Below are 7,529 nucleotides of genomic sequence, written 5' to 3' on the forward strand. Positions count from 1 at the left end.
GGCTTGGGGAGAGGGAAGATAAGATCAGTGATACCCTTGAAGGGGAATGGAGAATTCAAAGAGAAGTAACAAAATGTCTTACAAGCTTGGGATTCAGGATAGATTTTTCCAAAGTCATCTGGTATTTTTCTGGGAAGACTGGTGACCAAGGCCAGAAGGGTAGTTTCCCAGCTAAACTCTCTCTCCATGTACTATAGCACTGTTTACCTCTCCATAGGGCTGCCTATGCAGAGTTTAGGACTGTAGCAGAAGTTTGACCTTAAAAGTTTAAGAATCTAGAACCCTGAGAGAGAGATGAAATCTGTCAGTGAGAAACACCTAAGTGTTTTTGTGGGGATATGTAGGAGGTGAGTATTGTTTTTTAGATGTTATCACTGATGATGCGAAACAACATGAGCTCACTGAGTCCAAGGTTGTTCTTTTCCAAACTTGCTTACTCACCAACCAAGCCAGTCCTTCCCAGAAGTATGGAGAGGAGGTGTTAAGTGATCCCAGTGCCTACTGCTTGCCACACCAGTTTGCTGTCTGGCCTCCATCGACGAATAATCTTGGGGAGGGAGGTCATACTTCTCATTATTTGTAGAACTACAGAGCTAATGTTTATTTTGTATTTACCATGTATCCCCAGGGGCTGCTGCTTGGTGTGCATCATTGATTTATTTTCATTTTTATTTATTTATGTGTTTATTTGAGGCACAAGAACCAAGTTTTTTATTTGTTCATTTCTTGAATTTGCAGTATTCCTTGATGACATCCTTGCTTGGCCTGAGATTCTTTGCCATAGTCATCAACCACCACATGACTGCAACCAACCACTTTGCAGGGTTTTCCCTCTTTGTCAGTTTGACGGAGGCACACTTGTTCCCCTAGTTTTTTGATGTCATTGACCTTAACTAGGTTGCTTTGGTGTTCAGCACAAAGGGCCTCCGCCAACTTGACAGACATATAGCCTCATCATAGTTGGATGCACGTTCACAAAGATGGGCTTGATGTTTGTCTAAGGCTTTGGCAGCTTTGCAAGTGCCACGTGGTAGGCCATCAATTCCACGTGCTTGGCCATAGTGGATGAGGGTGGTCTTCAGCACCTCTCGTAAAACAGTGTTAATGCCCATTACACCTCCAGCAGCAATGTCTTCCTCAGCCATGGCAGGTGGGTTAAGGCTGGAGCCGAATCTTGAGTGCCCCCAACCTTCCACCTGCGTGTGACTGGCAGGGGCTGGGACAGAGTGCGTCATCTCATGTAATCCTTCTCACAAAAGTTACCAGTTATTATTACCCCATCGTTGAACTCCTACTTGACTTGTGGTTTCTTATGAAGTACTCCCAACTTGGTGAAAGAGCCCTGGGGTCAAGAAAACTCAACACTTGTCAGCAGACAGGAGAAACGTGGTGTGGTGTTTGCATGCCGGAACAGAGAAGAGTATAGAGAATCAACACTAATGAATTCAAAGCAGAAGTAACAGGGTAGAAGGATGGCAGGATGAAGAAGAAAGGCTAAGGGCTTCTATTTTAACAGTGTGGCCTTAAGCAGTACCTACACATTCAGGGAAGGGTCTCTAAGCATAAAGATGGGAAGTCATGACTATGAGACCGGAAAGGGTGAACTATTGTCTGATTCTAATGTCCCACTTGGAAAGCTGAAGAGTTTTCAGGCCCTAAATGAATTATTGGACCAAGATAAAGGTGTAAAATAGAATACTTTTATATTTATTATATTATTATATTTATATAATTGTATAATTTATAATTATTTTTTAAAATAATTAGGATTAGAATAAATCTTAAATTAGAATCATTAGAATATTCTAATTCTAAATCTAAATTAGAATATTTTTATGTTTATTATATTATATTTATATAATTTATAGTTATATAAATTATATAACATTATTATATTTATTGTATTTATATAAAACTTTCACTTTTATCTTGTATGACTTGCCTTTTAAGTTAAAACCATCTTAAGATGCAATTCACATGAGTCTTAATAGTTTTAATTCCACCTCTCATCTCTTTATAAGAAATAAGAGAGTGATTCATTTCTGTGTTAGTTAACACCAAACCCTTTCTCAGCAATATTTAAAATGTAAATAAAAGTTCTTCAAGAGTAACCCAAAGGCAACAGCTGAGCTGTGCCAACGTTGTGAGGTAAACATAAATCCTTCCACAAATGTTCTAACTTGTTGAACTGTGGATTTCCAAGTTTCAAATGCAAAGGATCCATTAAGCAATCTTAAAAGAGAGGACACCGCCCTAGAAAAACTGAGATTTGCCAAATTCTTCATACCTCTTTCGGGAACTTACCTGACATTCCTGAGTGTCTTCTATGGGCAGTGATCTGTGCAAGCCTCCATAGGGATACAGAAATGGATGAACATGAATTTGGACAAAAATTACCATGCAAATTAAGGAATGAGTCAGTGGCAAACTATACAAAGTTTAAAGAAATTAGAGAAGGGAGAGAGTGTTAGATGGAAGGCCTTAGAATGTAGGTGGGATTTGAATTTGGTCTTTGATGGGTAAGTGGGTTGAGGTGATGGGGTGGGGGGCAGGGGTAGGGGTTTGGAGTAAGTAGAATGGCTAGCCTATTTTGTTTGTTTATTTATTTATTTTGAGGAGGGGTGGACAGAGAGAGAGAGAGAGAGAGAGAGAGAATCTCAAGCAGGCTGTGCAGTCAGTGCAGAGCCCAATGTGGGACTCGAACTCACGAACCGTAAGATCATGACCTATGGCGAAATCAAGAAATGGACACTTAACTGCCTGAGCCACCCAGGAGCCCAAACAGCATGTTTTGACTGAAGTGGAAATTATAGCTGTCTGGCCCCGATGATAGTGTGGCGCTATAAACTCACTGGTTTGCTTTCTAAAGCGAGCCATTAAAAATTAGGTAGAGTGATTTTCTTTACTGTCACTGAATAATGTGAAAAGTGTCGTTGCCAGATATATCCCTCTGCCCTCTAGACACACTCTCCACCTTTCTTCTCCTCCAAAGACTGGTGTTGAGGGTCTTCCGTACCTTTTGGTTTGGTCAGTGGGGTGACCTGTAAAAGATCCAAGGAAAAGAGGTGCATGTAGTGAAGGAATTTATTTCCCTTCTTGCAGGGTCATCCTGGACTATTTCAGCCCACACAAGAATTTCACAACACCTTTTGGCCTTTGGGTTCCGAAATCCTTCTCTTCTTCTGGTTGGGTGTAGGGGTGCAAACATCCTAGTCTACTGTGACCCTATTCCCTACACCCTGTCATGCCTTTGTAAAGAGTCCCTTTATTAAACCTTCCTCAAGTTATCCTAAAATGAGCATATTCTCTTTTCTCCACGGAGACCTCCATCAGAATGGAGCTACAGATACACCGGGCCTCTCCTCACCTCAATCCCAGGAGGAGCACCAAGGGCCTCTCTTTATGCTACGGGGTCCCACACTCCAGGCCAAAGTTTATTGGAAGGATATATTGACACCTGAGCAAAATTAGACCAATCGGATACTCAGGGGGAGTTTACATTAAGAAATTCTTCATATGGACTAGAGGAGGTGAAGCCCTTTTTGCACAGTAAGTGGACTGAGAGGCAGAGAAAGTTGGTCTGTAGAGACATTTTACTTATTGAAGTTGTCTGAGTTTAATGGTTTTTCAGTCCTTGGTTCCAGTCCCTCTTGACAGCCAAGTAAACTCTCGTCCCTAGGTCCTGTGAGGTAACTCTTGTTTTCTTATAGAAGTACCACATACACACATTCACGCATGCGCGCACAAGCACACGGTTTTGTTGGTTTAAGCACGTTCAAGTTATTTGCTGTTACTTCCAGCCAGAGACACTTAACTAATAGAAGACTTGCTACATATAATCCCAGTTACCACTTACAGAGTACTTCGTGTATGCCAGACTCCAGCATGACTTATCTTGTTTCATGTTCTCACCTCTGAGAAGTTGTTTTCCCGTGACCCAGACTTTCACTTTCTTGGCTTAAAAGTTCTTTCCGATGACTACCTCTCTGTGACCCTCATTTTTTTTCTGGGTGTCTCTCCCAAGGGGTGCCTCATTAAATGGTTTCTGATGGCCAAATGCCGAAGGGAGAGCTTTCCCCATACCACCAACACGCACTTCTCAGACACAGGCTGGGTGTCCTACAATGGAAATCGATTCTGACACCATCCGGCCCCAGAGACAGGTAAAGGGCTCAGTCCTGCAGGATCATCCTCCATTTCAGACACCAGTTGCAAGCCCAGGTTGTTACCTGTACTTCTGACTGACCAGCTCTAAATTAGAGGTTCTCAGTGCCCCCCCTTGGGTTGGATTCATTTGTCAGAGCAGCTCAAAGAGCTCGGGAAACCCGTTTACTCATTAGATTACCCATTTACTGCAAAGGATTTTACAGGATACAAATCAACAGCCAGATGAAGAGAGGCATAGGCAAGGAATGGGCAGAGCGCACAGAGCTTCCATGATCTTCCAAGTTCACCTCTTCCCCGAATCTCCTCGTGCTCACCCATCCTGAAGCTCTCTGCACCCTGGCCTTTGGGTCTTTATGGAGGCTTCATTACACTGGCATGGTTAATTAAATTTTTTGCCATTGCTAATTGAACTCAATTTTTAGCCCTTCTTGCCTCCTCAATGGGGCGGTGGCAGGGGGCGGGGGCGAGGTGCTGAAAGGGGCTGAAAAGGTTCCAACCCTTAGGCATGGTTAGTTGCCTCGGTAACCAACCCCCATCCCTAGGTGCTTTCCAAAAGTTACCTTATTAACATAAATCGGGGGTGGTGGAAAGGGGCTTCTTATGAATAACAAGACATCCATTTCACCTTTACTGTCTGACGCGATTTCATGAATTAAGGACAAAAGACCAAACATTATGACAAAAGATGCTCCTACTGCTCTTATGGCTCAGTAAATTCCAAGGATTTGGGCTGCCGTGAGCCAGGAACCATGGATGAAGACCAAATATATGGCCTTCTCATATGATGAATTCTGTTCTTTTTCTTCATCACAGATGTCACTGCACACCGTGAAAATGACAACAGCTACATCCAACATTCCATCTGCGGATGCTACCAAACATTCTAGTCCTCAGGGTGCCCAAACATTCCTAAGTTTGATGAAAAGAGAGAACGTCTTGTCTCCCTCTGTGTCACTTGGCCCTTTAGCAGTTCTCCATAGGGTTAGAGGCTCCTAAATTCTCCCGAGGAGATCCATGAGCTAATTGGTAGAGCTTCTCAACCCGGCACCGCAGCACAGGTTATGTGGCATATTGATTCCCCTGGCCCCTGGAACAGCCTGATGGGGACCGGCTGACTAGAGCCCCAGCACTAACCTTGAGCAGTCTTATTTCATCAATCCCAGTGTGGTCTACAGATGTTACCATTTTCTGTAAATACCACGTCATGAAACTAGCCATGCGCACAAAACCCCTACCCTGTGCCAGTAACAGGAGATGCAAATCCTGTCTGGACCAGGTCAACAATAGGCATTGCGCCGTTAGCCGATGCTTGCCTTTTCTGTTTTCCGGTTTCTCTTCTCTGTTAGAAAATGAAACTTGCATGCAAATGAAGAAGCAGATTGTGGTGTGTGTACGAGTGTGTGGATGTGTATATGTATGTATCATTAGGGAACAAGAAAGGTGTCGTCTATACTGCCATTAGCCAGCCCCAAATGCCTTATTATATATACCGTCCCACTCTGACCAACATGGAGACAGTCATGGACGTCTCCTGACGTTACACACTAAGTGAAAGATCCGGGATTCCAGTTGAGGCCCGCTCAGCTCTGGCGACATATGCCCCATTCCACATTATTGCCACATTCCATCTTTCTGGTGCTCCATTGATTAGGCTAAGACCTTCAACTCTCCATTTAGAGAACAGACTCTGGGGCGGCCGCGGAGATGCCCCCCTTAGAAGCCTCTTCAAGAGGCAACTGTCACAAGGAATGCAGTCAGGCCACAGCCTCCGGCTGCAGCCACTTTGGGGTTTGGCGCAACGCTTGGGGCAAAGACGCACCCTCTCCGGGTAGCTCCGGCCAGTGACTGAGCCTGTGTGGCAGCGCTACTGGGGCCCCGTCCCCTGTGTTCAACCTGACACTCCTCTGGAGGAAATCTGTGAGCTGGAGCCCTTGTTGGGTTGGTCAGGGTGGTCTTTGACCTGCACTCTCGTCAAAAGGCCCGCTGGGTGGGGTTCCCTTTCCCCTTTATCATTCATAGGCATTACCCCCAACAGATCTCTTAGACTTCTGACTCTGTCTCGGTGTCTGCTTCCTGACACAGACTCCCTGAGGGAAGGGCCGTGCCACAGCACCTAGCACAGTACTTTGTACCTAATGAGTTTCATGGAGCTTTTTTTTTTTTTTAATGACTAAGCATGGTAGCAATGAGCAGTTCCAATGTCTTCTTGTACTAGTTCTGGGGAAACACTGCACCCAAAGGCCCAGAATGCTACAGGCCAGGAAGGCTTTAGAGCATCGGGCCACCTGCAGCATTTAAATGAAGATCCCTGGGTCCCATGCTCAAGGATTTTGCCTCAGTGGCATGTAGGGCCAGGACACTCCATGTTTAGCAAGCACCCCTCATGTGTTTAAAGCCAGGCGGTCCTCAGCCCTCTTTAAAGTTCTAAAGTTCTCCCCTTTCCCCACCACTACCACATTCGGTGGCATGGGTGTGCCCATGAATTTGGAGACTCTTGGCTTATTCTAGGATTAGGATTTTCTTTATCTCCTGGATATGTTCCAGTCTTCACTTAAAAATGAGTAGGTCCCCAAGGGTAGAGTGTAAAGATTGCCTTGAACTTGGAAGAGACACTCATTGGCGGTACTATCAGCTGACATCTGGATGTGGGCTGGGATTAAGAAAGGTAAGCAAGGCAGTTAGCCTCAGGTCACAGTGTGGATCGCTGACGTGTGAGTCGTGGATGTAGGAGTTCAGTCTAGTCCAGCCCCACTTTGTTATTTAAGCAGAATGTCTTCCATTCATCTCTATCCTTCCTTCAGAGGTGACCTCAAATACCCCTTTCTGGCTCCTCGAAGTGCACACCTTTTCCCAAGGTCCCCTCCCCCTCATACTTCCTTCCACAACAGTACATTATACTTAAATTGCTTACTTTACGTACCTTTCTTTACCCATGCCCGTGAAAATTCTTTGGGATTGAAGTACAATTCTTTTCATCTCTCCATTCCAGTGCCTACCTCAGGTGGTGCTTAAAAATGGGAGGAGCTCCACTGATGGGATGGAGGGGTGGAGGGAAAGACGGAGGATGGGAAAAAAATCAAAGGTCAGAGAATGAACGCAGGAATGACCTCAGACGACCAGATACCTTCATTTCAGTGCTTCATCTGACTAGCTTCCCACACACATCTCCAATATCACATTGACGTAAAAATAAATGGCTATGAAATATATATTTATTTTCTTTGTGGTTTCAACTGATTTGAATTTACTTTAAGCAAATTGAAAATATTTGTGAGGACATTTTTTTAAAAGTAAAATTTAAAAAATGCCTAGTCAAGATGAAAATTTGGATTACGGGAGGTAGTGTGTTAATAGCAGGCTTT

The 7,529-nt window shown here is 44.2% G+C and overlaps 1 pseudogene; it reads right to left on the reverse strand.

Moving 5' to 3' along the window:
- Positions 1-719: 719 nt before the first annotated feature.
- LOC124502689 (40S ribosomal protein S12-like) lies at positions 720-1,145 on the reverse strand (annotated as a pseudogene).
- Between the last annotated feature and the right edge of the window lie 6,384 nt (positions 1,146-7,529).

Source organism: Lynx rufus, unplaced genomic scaffold (genome assembly GCF_022079265.1).
Source record: "Lynx rufus isolate CCGP_SWC_20201006 ecotype Redwood Valley unplaced genomic scaffold, mLynRuf1.p SCAF_7, whole genome shotgun sequence".
Lineage (NCBI taxonomy): Eukaryota > Metazoa > Chordata > Mammalia > Carnivora > Felidae > Lynx > Lynx rufus.